This window comes from Triturus cristatus, chromosome 6 (assembly GCF_964204655.1).
Source record: "Triturus cristatus chromosome 6, aTriCri1.1, whole genome shotgun sequence".
Classification (NCBI taxonomy): domain Eukaryota; kingdom Metazoa; phylum Chordata; class Amphibia; order Caudata; family Salamandridae; genus Triturus; species Triturus cristatus.
The window spans coordinates 1280395167-1280407699 of record NC_140589.1 but is presented as its reverse complement, the minus strand read 5'-3'; the positions used below and the strand labels follow the sequence as shown (position 1 = coordinate 1280407699).

Here is a 12533-nt window from a genome sequence, read left to right as displayed (position 1 = left end):
TTCACTAATAACACACAGGTTACTTTAAGTGATTCACTATCTGTGACCTGGTCTGATCATAAAGCTATAATATTCTTAGTCTCACCTTCCATGCATGGTACAATAAAAACCACTGCTAACCATACGGAATATCGTGCCTGGAAAAAAGTTAACGCAGTTGATTTGATTAATCATCTGGCAAAATCCGTTCCTGTCATTCCTAAAGATTTGGACGCTGCAGCCCTCAACTATTCCAAGTGGTTGGACTCAGCATGCACGGAATTGGCCCCCAGGAAACCACGCCACAATTTTAGAATTCGACCATCGTCCCCATGGTACACGCAAGAACTAAGAGAACATAAACGTGACTGTAAACGTTTAGAAAGAATATGGCGAAGAAACTATGATATTCAGGACAAAAATTCCTACAAGACCTGTCTGTCCCATTACAAACAACACCTCCTTAAAACCAAACAAGATTTTTACGCCGCAAAAATCAAAGAAGCAGGAAATTCAACCAAAAAATTATTTAAAACAGTTAAATCCCTCGCTGACCCTATCATCCCCCTGATAGAAGCCAGCCAAGAACTTTGCGACAAAATAGCTAACTTTTTCTTTGAGAAAGTAGATAATATTTTCTCCACATTTACCCACTCAGCTAATGTCATAATTACATCAGGGTCAGCGGACTCACATGGTTTGGCTAATAACGCTGTGACGCTGTATAATTTTTCACCCACATCTTCCGTCGAGGTTCTCAAACTTCTGGAGACAACTAAATCGGGTTCCCCCATGGATCCTTGTCCCCTATCCGTACTTAAGTTAGCACGTGAACCAGTCACTGAAACTCTTACGTCTATCTTTAATTCGATATTTGCTAAAGGATATTTCCCCAGGATTCGGAAATCAGCATCCATCCTTCAGCTATTAAAGAAACCTCAGTTAGACCCCCTGGACCCTAACAACTTCAGACCGATATCTAGGCTCCCTCTACCTGCTAAAATTATTGAACAACTCATGAATATACAACTCAGCAGATTCCTGGAAGAGGCCCAGCTGTTATATCCCACACAGCATGGTTTTAGAACAGGACATAGTACTGAATCTGCTTTAGTCAAGTCAACCGAAGAAATTAGATCTACTTTGGATCAGGGAGGAAAGGCTGCAATGATCATGTTGGATCTGTCTGCAGCCTTTGACACGGTCCATCATGGTATATTGATGGACCGGTTACATGAAATGGGCGTCAAAGGAAAAGCATGGAGGCTGATTAAGTCCTTCCTAGCAGACAGAATACAGGCGGTCACGTTGGGAGATTTTACGGCCAAGGCTTTCTCCTTACCATGCGGGGTCCCACAGGGATCTTCCATCAGTCCCACACTCTTTAATGTGTACGTGAAACACCTTGCACCCTTTGTAGAATCCTTTGGATTCAACCTTACCTCCTACGCAGACGATACCCAGATTGTGGTATCGATTCTACCTGGAGTCATATCAAACGTAGCAGAAGATTTTAAAGAGTGCATGACTGCAATAGGCAGATGGATGACCCAAAACTGCCTCAAGTTGAACTCCAACAAAACTGAGGTGGTTCTGTTTGGAAATGACCCAAGTTTCTGGACTCCTACCTGGTGGCCAGATTCACAGGGTCCTCTGCCCACACCTTGTAGGAAAGTCAAGAACTTGGGCATTATCATTGACGATAAACTTTTGTTTAAGGACCAAGTCAATGCAGTAATTTCCTCCAAATCTTTTATCCTAAGATCATGTAAGAAGATACTGCCCCTTCTCCCTAAAGAGTCGCACAGGATGGTCATCTCGGCCTTGGCCCTATCTAAACTAGACTATTGCAATAGTCTTTACCTTACCATTCAGGAGGGACTTCAGAAAAAATTGCAGCTACTGCAAAATGCTGCGGCAAGACTGATATCTGGCACCCCGAAATATGCCTCTATCTCGGCTGAGATAAAAAAACTTCACTGGCTGCCAGTAAATAAACGAATACTGTTCAAAGCTCTGTGCATTACGCATAGAGCTCTACACAAAAAAGGACCCCTCTATCTAATAAGGCTCTTTCAATGGTATTCACCGGGAAGAAGTCTGCGGTCCTCTGAGGCCAAATTGGTCGCAGTCCCCAGGGTAAAGAAAGCCAACTGGGGAGGACGCAGCCTCCTGGCAAAAGCTACCAAGGCTTGGAACCTTCTGCCGCCATGCCTTAGACATATATCTAACCATTTAGAATTCAGGAAGGCACTTAAGACCAGCCTTTTTACATCTTAACTCTCTACGCCGCCGCCATGACTTAGGATGGTCTTCTTTCTATAGCGCCAGGACACCCTCGGGTATTAGTCGCGCTCTACAAAACTTAATAACATAACATAACAATGGGATCTCACAACGAACGGGTCACTGAATGAGGGGAAACAGAGAAAGGAAGAGCGGGTCACTCCTCACTCCAAGAGTCATTTACAGGCAACAATGGTATTTCACAACGAACGGGTCCCACCGAACACATAAGAGCAGCAATCCTAAACTAAAGATGATTGTGACCTTTGCTGTTCTTAGAACACCACCCCACCGCCAGCGTTGGCGAAAGCCTGGGTCACTCAATGAGGGGAAACCGAGAAAGGAAGCGCGGGTCATTCCTCCCTCCAAGCATCATGTACAGGCAACAATGGGATCTCACAATGAGCAGGTCTCCCCCAACACATAAGAGCAGCAATCCCCAACTAAAGGTGATTGGGACCTTTGCTGTTCTTAGAACACCACCCCATCGCCAGTGTTGGCAAACGCCGGTGTCACTGAATGAGGGGAAACAGAGAAAAGAAGCGCGGGTCACTCCCCCCTCCAAGCCTCATGTACAGGCAACAATGGGATCTCACAACGAACGGGTCCCACCGAACACATAAGAGCAGCAATCCTAAACTAAAGATGATTGTGACCTTTGCTGTTCTTAGAACACCGCCCCACCGCCAGCGTTGGCGAAAGCCTGGGTCACTCAATGAGGGGAAACCGAGAAAGGAAGCGCGGGTCATTCCTCCCTCCAAGCATCATGTACAGGCAACAATGGGATCTCACAATGAGCAGGTCTCCCCCAACACATAAGAGCAGCAATCCCCAACTAAAGGTGATTGGGACCTTTGCTGTTCTTAGAACACCACCCCATCGCCAGCGTTGGCAAACGCCGGTGTCACTGAATGAGGGGAAACAGAGAAAAGAAGCGCGGGCCATTCCTCCCTCCAAGTGTCATGTACAGGCAACAATGGGATCTCACAATGAGAAGGTCTCCCCAAACACATAAGAGCAGCAATCCTGAAATAAAGATGATAGGGCCCTCTGCTGTTCTTAGAACACCAACCCACCGCCAGCGTTGGCGAATGCCGGTGTCACTGAATGAGGGGAGACAGAGAAAGGAAGCGCGGGTCACTCCCCCCTCTAAGCCTCATGTACAGGCAAACAATGGGATCTCACAACGAACGGGTCCCACCGAACACATAAGAGCAGCAATCCTAAACTAACGATGATAGGGCCCTCTGCTGTTCTTAGAACACCACCCCACCGCCAGCGTTGGCGAACGCCGTGGTCACTGAATGCCAAATCTGCCTACTACTGATTGCATATCACGTCTCTTTACCTCACACATGCGTGTTCTTTTCCCTCCCTTCTTTCTCCCTTTTCTGCTTTTCTCACTCTTGCTCTGGGTCAAACTCTGATGATGAAAAAATAATTCACAGTCCCCAAAAATAATTGCAGATGCCTACCAGCTGCAACTACAGGCAAATATTAAGCATTGCAGGGAATGCAGACAGCAGTGTACAATTATCTACCTTCCTATAAGTCTCTTGGAGTGATGCAACTGCTTTCGGGGACCCTCACTTGGAGACGGTGATTGCGTCAGGTACTGTGTAATGAGATTTGATGCTAAACTAACACATAACGGAGGCCACATTTTAATTGTGTAAATAACGAGAATCACTGTGGCCTTTTTTTCAACAACACTGTTACTATGCTAGGTTAGTCTAATAAAGGGAGCCGATCCCCCATTACCGCCGCCCTCCCCCCTTTCCCTGCCCCCATCCCTTCGCTCTCGCCCTTGAAATGGCTCGACACCTGACATACCTAATAAATAAGCTTTAGCACAGTTACACATTCAGTCTGGAGAGCCCTCTGTGAACAAAAGGCAGCTTTCATTAGCCAAGTACAGTTGATTAATTAGCACAGTAATAAGATGGCTGTGAGGGCCATTAAGGGCAAGGTTTCCTCTGGCTTGAGCTTAAAATCCCTCCGCGTCTATCATAATCACACGCTGGCAAACACCAACACTCCCCCCACACGGGTAGAACTAATAGTGCTAGGATTTAAATAGGCCATATACCGGCGCAATACTTCAGCAGATCATAGCTAATTAGAGAGAGAGCCGCGAACGTGCCCTGATAAATGGAGCTTAGAACGGAATACAGGTGCTTGGCAAAATAATGGCGGCGCACCGTTTTGAATATTTATATCGCTCTGCCGGCATTGGAAGACTTCTTTAAAATAGCTCTCTACGGGCGATAAAAGTCCCTTTGTAAAAGAGGCTCTTGGGTAATGCGCGCGGCTGTTCAATTACTCGAAGGCGGAAAGTGCTTAGTGAATCAGCCTTCATCAGTGGGATTCATCATGTACACACGTGTTCACAATCTAGGTCAGAACCGGGACTAGAAAGGCTGAAGCCAGCACCTCTACAAGGGTACCTCAAAGTGACATAGGAAAGGTTTTTTTTTTAGTTAATCGCTCATTTTGGGTTTTATTTGAAAACACTTGGGGCCATATCAGCAAGGCGAGGCGATAGAATTATCGCCGCTTTTGTGGCCGTTTTCGGCCGAAAAGCGGCGATAATTTTATCGCCTAATTAGCAAGCTCACGCTAACGCGTGAAAACTTGCGTTAGCGTAGGAACTCCTAACGCCCAGCTTTGTATCTCTAATAAGATTCAAAGTGGGCGTTCTAGACCTAACATGACTGGAGAAATGTCGCTAAACGACATTTCTCCTATCATCAAGCCCCACGCTATGAAGCATAGCGTCAAGAAAAGTAGCGACAACCCCTGTTATCGCTACTTTCCTTACACCTGCTTCAGGACTGACTTAGCCATGATATCCTATGGAAGGTGGATATCATGGCTAAGTTTGTGAGTCCCTATCATCAAGCTAACGCCACATTGCGTGAGATTATCGCTGGGTTTCCAGCGATAATCTCACGTTAGGCAGTTAGCGCAAGGATTTTTATCGCTTTTGAGATAAGCGTTGCTAATAGCACACTATCTCAGAGATAAAAATCCACGCTAGCCGGCGATAATTATCCTAGCGCTAAGTGCGCTTAGCGATAATTATCGCCGGTTGTTGCTGATATGCCCCATAGATCCTCGTGCACTAAAGATTTGTGTGGTTGTAGAGCCTGTGAATCTAAAATTAGCTTTTCACAAAGCACAAAAACCCTAGTTGGAAAAGTCTTTCTGACTTGTTAAAAGGGATTTTGCAACCCTTTCCGAATTCCAACAAGGAGGGGGCATGAAAGAGGCCTTCCCATCTCTTTGCGAGGTACAAGGGAAGATAGTAATTGTCTGGAACCTCAATTGCATTCACAAACCTTTGAAAAGTCCCCCCTGTGATGTTAGGGTGGTACCTGATTTGCACAGAGGAAGCTGTCCCCGTTGGAAAGCGTCTCCTTTAGGATTTGTGTTGGAAGGTCCAGGGGACCACTACCTGTTCCCCTCAATGTATTCCCAAAGGTGAAACATGCTTAGTTTATTTTTAAGCAGCACCTGTCTCTTGAATGGACATGAGTTACTTTAAACAAATGATTCTTGTTTGTGAAGGAAAATGCAGGAATGGTGGTCTGCTGTCCCTCTGAGGTCCCCAGCACTGCAGCTCTAGCCATTAACATAGGGTTGCAAAATGCAATCTACCTTATTAATATTCATTAGGCAGGTCATTTTGCACGCCCCTCCTGCGAATAGACCATTTGTGAAGCAAGCTATTACTACATATGTCGCATACAAACTACATCCCAGTTCACAGTTTACCAGTAAGTGTGAAATTTGTGCATCCCTGGTTTGCAACACAAACAGTGCATCAACACAATGATGTGTTGGTTTCAACGTTGATTAGTAATCCGAGATACCCCACTTCCTTCTACAGAACGATCTTCCTGAGCACATCTACTGCAGGTTCATAAGTTTAGTAGATCCCGTTGGGGCGGCTGTTCTTTCTCTTACCAGGCCCCCAAACTCTGGATTACTCTTTCTTTATAACTACATTTGCTCGCCAATGAACTTTCATTTTGTATGTCCTTGAAAACGTGGCTATATAGTAATTAGGCTTGTGAAGTTCTGGCTAGCACAATCTCTTACCTCCTTTTGACTGTTCTAGCACTGGGAGGCCTCCGGGTAGAGACACACTATACAAGACCTATAGAATAGAATAGAAGCTAAATGCTCCTGTCTCTATATTTTAATGCCTTTAGGTATTGACATCAGGCATTGGGTTTGTGCAAGATGTGTGCTGAAATCGTGGGTACTTCAAATACATGTGTTTACTCTAAAAAAGGCGCATCCAAAAACAGTACTGATAACCAAATAGGATATCTTATCTTCACAAAGATGGCCACAACAAGCGCAGGGACGTAACATAATATGATGGGGTCCACTGCAGAATGTGAAAAGGGGCCCCTAAGTGTCCAATATCTCACAGACATTCATTGGCCTTGTGTCAGAATTGGGCCCCTTGAAGGGTTGGGGGCCCCTGAAGGGTTGAGGTCCTCCTTTGCTGCAGTGACTGCAGGGTCTTGTGTTACAGCTCGTGCGCCGAGTATGGGAAGTGAAAGACGTCAGCATATGTTTTAAATAGCAGAATACCAGTGCTTAATTTGAGCCAGTGGTTTGTGGTGCTCAGCACCAGCACTTAATCATCAACATGAGCACTTTTCATGAGCACCAGTTAAGGACACATTAATTTAATTTAGACACAGGAAGATTACGTGATTTGCCTAGAATCACAGGATGTTGAGCCGATGCCGATACTCAAACCTGGCTCCCTAGCTCTGAAGTCAGCAGCTCTGGCCATTACGCCACACCCCACCCCACTTTCATGGCTAGTAGTTGGTTCTGTTTTAGGCGGCGCTAATAGGAAAAATGGAATGGTGCAAGCTGCCTCCTGACCAGACCCTTAGCACTTTTTTTTTTTTTACAGATTAACCGCTGCAGAATAAAAACGTTACTTTTAACTCTTGATTGACATTACGTGCATCATCTTGCAGCAGGCACACTTATAATGCCATGTTTTCTATTCAGAGCTTTTGGATAGACTTTGGACACATTTCGGAGAGACGTAAATGTATGAAACTTAAATCAAAGTGAAAAGCAACCACAAATAACAAGAAAGCGTCACACATTTACAGAAGATCTACAAAGGAGGAGTAGAACATGCAGGCAACATTTCACTGCCGTACTTCACAAATTCCACTGGGAACAGCAATGGCACAAGAAGCCAAATTCAGGGCTGAAATGTGGCCACTTCATTTACATAATCAAGTATTTTGGTTCTCTGCAGACAGACCAGCAAAGCGATTCGTGAGAGTTTAGTACGAAAGCAAGGGTAGAAGGGAGGCTATAAGAGGCGAGGACAATGGGAAGATGCTCCTTAATGGGAAAACTTTTCCACACCCTATCAAGCTGCTGTAGAAACCCTAAAGTGACATATTATGCATTTTCTCACATGTGCAGACCACGACCTTTCAATCTTTTCTTTAAAAAACCTAGCGACAAGCTTCCAGTTCTTGGTTCATTTATTGGAAATTGTACTGTAAAATCCACAGGCTTTTTTCCCCAAACATTTCTCGAGGGGAGGAAACACCCACAAACTACCTGAAAAAAGGGAGGCTTCCTCACTTCACTCTTCCTTGAGGCAGTTCTTTATACCCCACCACTTTACAGGTGCATCTGCCATCAATGCTAGTGATGCCAGTGTAGAAGGCAGCAGGTTGGTGTTAGTGATGAAAGTGGGCGGAATCGCATGGTGACTTCCTAAGAACAATTTTAGTCACTACTGTGTCCCCTCAATATGGCGGACATAACAAAATGTCCATATTTATTTTAATTAAATGTATTACTCAAGTAATGAACTCCCTCAATCTGATCTGTCATAGAAGATATAAAGTCCCTGCCTGGGGTGGGAGGAGGGGTGGTTGGGGGGCAGATATTTTGCAATAAATCACTGCAAACCTGGCAAAGCTTTCCATATCTGAAAGAATTGCAGAACAGGATGCACTGTGCCTATTTAAATGCACTAATAAAAAAGAAATCTTGATCCCAGATTTTTCAACAATTATAGGCCTATTGCCTACCTATGTTTTTGAAAGTCTGGCCACAATCCAGCTGAAGGTCTGTCCAGTAGTGAACCATCAGTCTGGTTTTTGCCCTAAAATTGGCCTTGAGAATGTACTGGCCATTGAGCTAGAGGATGCTGTTGCAGAGAAGGAAAAGAGGGCCCTATCTCTGATCATCGCATCAATCCACATCCTGTGACACGCTGCTGCTGTGCTTACGTGGATCAGTAACGTGGGTTCGAAGCAATACGTTTGAGAGTTTTAGACTTTTTCTACCTCCGAGGGAGCAATCGATGGTGCCTTTTGTCTTCTTCTTAGATAAAAGTACTGGAGCCTTGTAAGGTGCTTCTGAGACTTCTCATGCACAGCCCCCACTTTTATCTGAAGTCATTTAGACCTTCTACATATGCCTAAACTACTTTGCACTCAGGAAAGACAGATTTTCCAGTGCGCCAGTGTCACTGTCTAGTGGCAAACAGGATAAGCATTGGTGGGATCCAAATTTACAGCAAATAGAAACAGAAGGCTTCATCTAGTCCCCCCCCCCCCCTCCCCCATGTGCTGAAATCCCCATCAATCAGATCTGCCCCCCTGGCTTGGCATTAATATACAGATATATTTGGAGTGAAGGAGGTCCCTCACACCTCTGGACGCCGGTGTCACTTCACCTATTGGGCTGCTTACAGGTCTGCGTTTCCTACTCTCTTATTTCCATTAATCCCATCTCCTGCCTTCATTTCATACTCTCCTTCCTCTCCCCTTCCTTTGTCGCTCTCTCCCCCTCTTCTCTCACTCCTTTTCCTCTTCTTCCTCCATTTTTAGGGCTCGCCCCTAGTGATGCAGTGCGCAGCACTGCTTGCGCAGGCGAGAGCGCTTTTGTGGAGCGTTCCAAAACGCTCCACTGGAATGGCACACGCTCGTGCGTGTGCGATTCCTTTTGGTCCACGGTATTGGCGTTTGCGGTCGTCTTTTTTGGACAGACAGCACGCAATAGGCCAAAGGCGGTCACGTTGCTCCGCCCATGGCCTATTAGTGTCTGTTACCCGCACGCCGACATCTGTTTTCAATTATCGTGCCCAGACACGGGCGCGATAATTGAAAAAAGATCGCTCGCTGTGGCGCGCGCGCACCACTCGCGGGAGGCAGCCAGAGAGGTCGCTTGTTTAGCTGAGGCGCCAGTTGTTTTGGCCCAATGAAGTCTGAGGAAACGTTGTGAGCATTTTGTGTATGGATTACATGGTGCAAAGCTATGATTCCTGGAAAAAACACAAGCCAGAAGGGGAAAGCTGCCAACCTCGAATGCTAGGGCTGCAAACATACTCGTATATAGATGCATATTAACCTTGTGTAACCTTCCTACGTCGAAATAAGGGTGCGTCTATGAGACAAAAAGCACCTGCCACAAAGTTTCTGGTGCAGACAACACAAGGTGAGGCTGGAGGAGAGGACCCGTCAGTCAGTGTATGAAGGAGGAATTGGTCTCGTGCCAGCTGCAGGGAGGGACAACGCCACTCAGGTACACTCAGAGCCTAACACTGGGATCTTGGGAAGGTTTAATTTACATTAGTGGACGGTATCGGAACGCATTTTACTCAGTGCTTAATTTGTGCCGCTATTTGCGGGGCAGTGAGCATCGCCACTCGTTTTTCGTCATCAGATTTAGTGCCAGAGCGGGAGTGACGATGGGAGAAAGGAGAAGGAAGAGAAAGATGGGAAGTGAGAGATGGAGAAAGAAGGTATGAAAAAGAACCTGTAAGAGTGAAATTAAGACGTGCGGGTGGTGCAAAAACAGAAGCATTAAGTGAGATCAAGACTAGGCAGACTTTTTTTCCTACATATTAATCACTGATAATTATGGATTTCAAACGTTCACAATAAGCCTAAAATCACCAGATGCATTTGGGTTGACCATATTTCTGTGATTTTTCTGTCTGGGTAGTAAGTTAGCCAGTGCAAACACGCCCCCAGTTAATGATATATTCAATATATTTCGCATTGTTGGCGAGCCGATGCCTGCTAGATGAGAATGCCTCGAGAAAGCAGGTGCACCGCGGGGCCTGTTTATTTCTACAGTTGATGTTGAAGTAGTGGCACCAGCTAAACTTTGCAGGCGGCACGTCTACGCACGCGTAACCATCCCCCCCACCCTCAGGGTAAGGTAGATGTGCTAGTTGAGTGTTCCAGGCTGCTGCTGAGAATAAAGAACTTTCCATGGGTAAGCAGGACAAGCCAGATATTCAAATACTGTAAAGTAGTGCAGAAAGCTACTGTTTTCGACACCTTTATTTGTGTATAAAATGCAGATCGCAGATTCCAGTCCTGTGCAAATCTGCTCGAGGGGATAGCACACCTGGTGAAGGTGTGTGACCAGGGGCGGAGAGCACAGGTTTCAGTCTCAGCCATAGCGCATAGAGGGGCATGTGTACAAGCACCACAACGTCACTTTTAACAACGTTGTGGTGGCGATTGGGCTTAGCCTTATTTACAATGCAGCGTTAAGCCGTGGCTTAACGCTGCCTTGTAAAAAAAGGCCCCCTTTCATGCTGTATTGAATGTGAAAGGGGTGGGTAGTGGGTGGGTGTTGTGGTAGGCGTTCCACTGCAACACCCATTGTTTTGACGCTGCCCCCTATGTACAAGGGGAGCGTATACAGGAGGCAGCGCCAAAATTAAGACCAGGGAAAACCTGGACTTAAGTTGGCGAACTGAGTAGAAATGCATTATTTTGCCTTGTTTTTGCTTTTTCCATGTGTGCTGCCTTGTGCAGCACACATGGAAAATGCAAAATGCCTTGGATTGTTTATGTACAGGAAGGTTCCCCTTCCTGCACATAAAAATCTTTTTTAAATATATTCCATTTTGTGACTTCCATGTGTGCTGCATTAAACAGCACACATTGAAGTGACAAAATGGAATTTAAAGATTGTTTATGTACTGGAAGGGGGACCTTTCTGTACATAAGCAATCTTTCCTCTGCACGCAGAAACCCTTGCACTATGGTGCAAGGGTGCCTGTGTTGGTGCTATACTGCTAAGAGTAGCTCCAGCGCAGGGGAAAAGGCAAGGCTGGACCATATCGTTGTAAATATGGTGCAAGGCTGCACCATATCGTTGTAAATATGGAGCAGCCTTGCGTTTCTGAAGTTGCGAAGTGAGGCGTTAAGTCATGACGGCTAACGTCTCACTCCGCCACTTCCTTGAACATATCAAAGTCTGATCAGGAAAAATAACTGTTGGTTCCCAAAAATGAGTGCCAGTGGGCCCCACCGGTTCACATTATGCACCGGGTAAAACACATTTTTTAAATTCTTAGCATCCAGCATCAATACTGAACAAGCATTTGCAATGCAATAGGTCTCGCATTCGTGAGACTCTGAGCTAGTGGCATTGAATGTATGTGTTTTAAAAACTTGCAAGCGGTCGTAAACACGCACTCTTCTACTTATAGTCGTTGCTTACCAGAACCAAGGCTAGCAGTAACTGCGCCTCATTTACTGTGAGACTTGCTTGTCGTAAGCAAGGACTACAAGTACAGAGTACTTATTTATGCACCGCTTTCAGGTTTTCAAAACACATAAATAAAAGGTATTGTCATTTACAATGCCAATAGCTCAAACTCTCGCAAATTCGAGACCTATTGCATTGCAAATGCTTGTTCTATCCCTATTTCTGTCCCTCTAGCTTCCTCGCCACTTTCCACATCTCCTTTCTCTTTTTTGCTCGCCTTCTCGCGTTCTGTAACTTTTTCCTCTCCTCCTCTTTCTATCTTTCTCCCTCTCGTTTTCTTTTCACCAAGCTAAACCCGCGAAAGGATGTTTTCAGAAACTCAGAACGGGTGCCTTCTAAAATAACTGCAGCCGGTTCCTGAGAGACTGATGCCCTCCCACCTCTGGGTCCCAGTGTCACTGCACCTGCTGCACCACTGATAGCTGCGACCCTTTTCTAAAAGGTGTCAAGGAAAGATATTATACGGTCGCGAAGGCACGAACGACTTTAGGCCGAATGCGGCGGAGTATGGGGTTTATATCAGGGAATGGCGGATGTGACGTTGTCGTTCTGTGGAATTTTTAAAGTGCTGAAGAAAAAACTGTCAATGCATCTAAAAAAAGAAAGAGCAATTCACGTGCTAATAACACTAATATCGGCACCCGAGCACTGTTTTCTTGTTCTAAAACAAGACAAAGCAGCTTTTG

At 45.5% G+C, this 12533-nt stretch overlaps 1 protein-coding gene across 1 annotated transcript in view; it reads right to left on the bottom strand.

Annotated features, from left to right (window-relative positions):
* PACRG (parkin coregulated) overlaps positions 1-12533 on the bottom strand; it is a 1191188-nt gene that overhangs the window by 390817 nt on the left and 787838 nt on the right. The window lies entirely within an intron of this gene.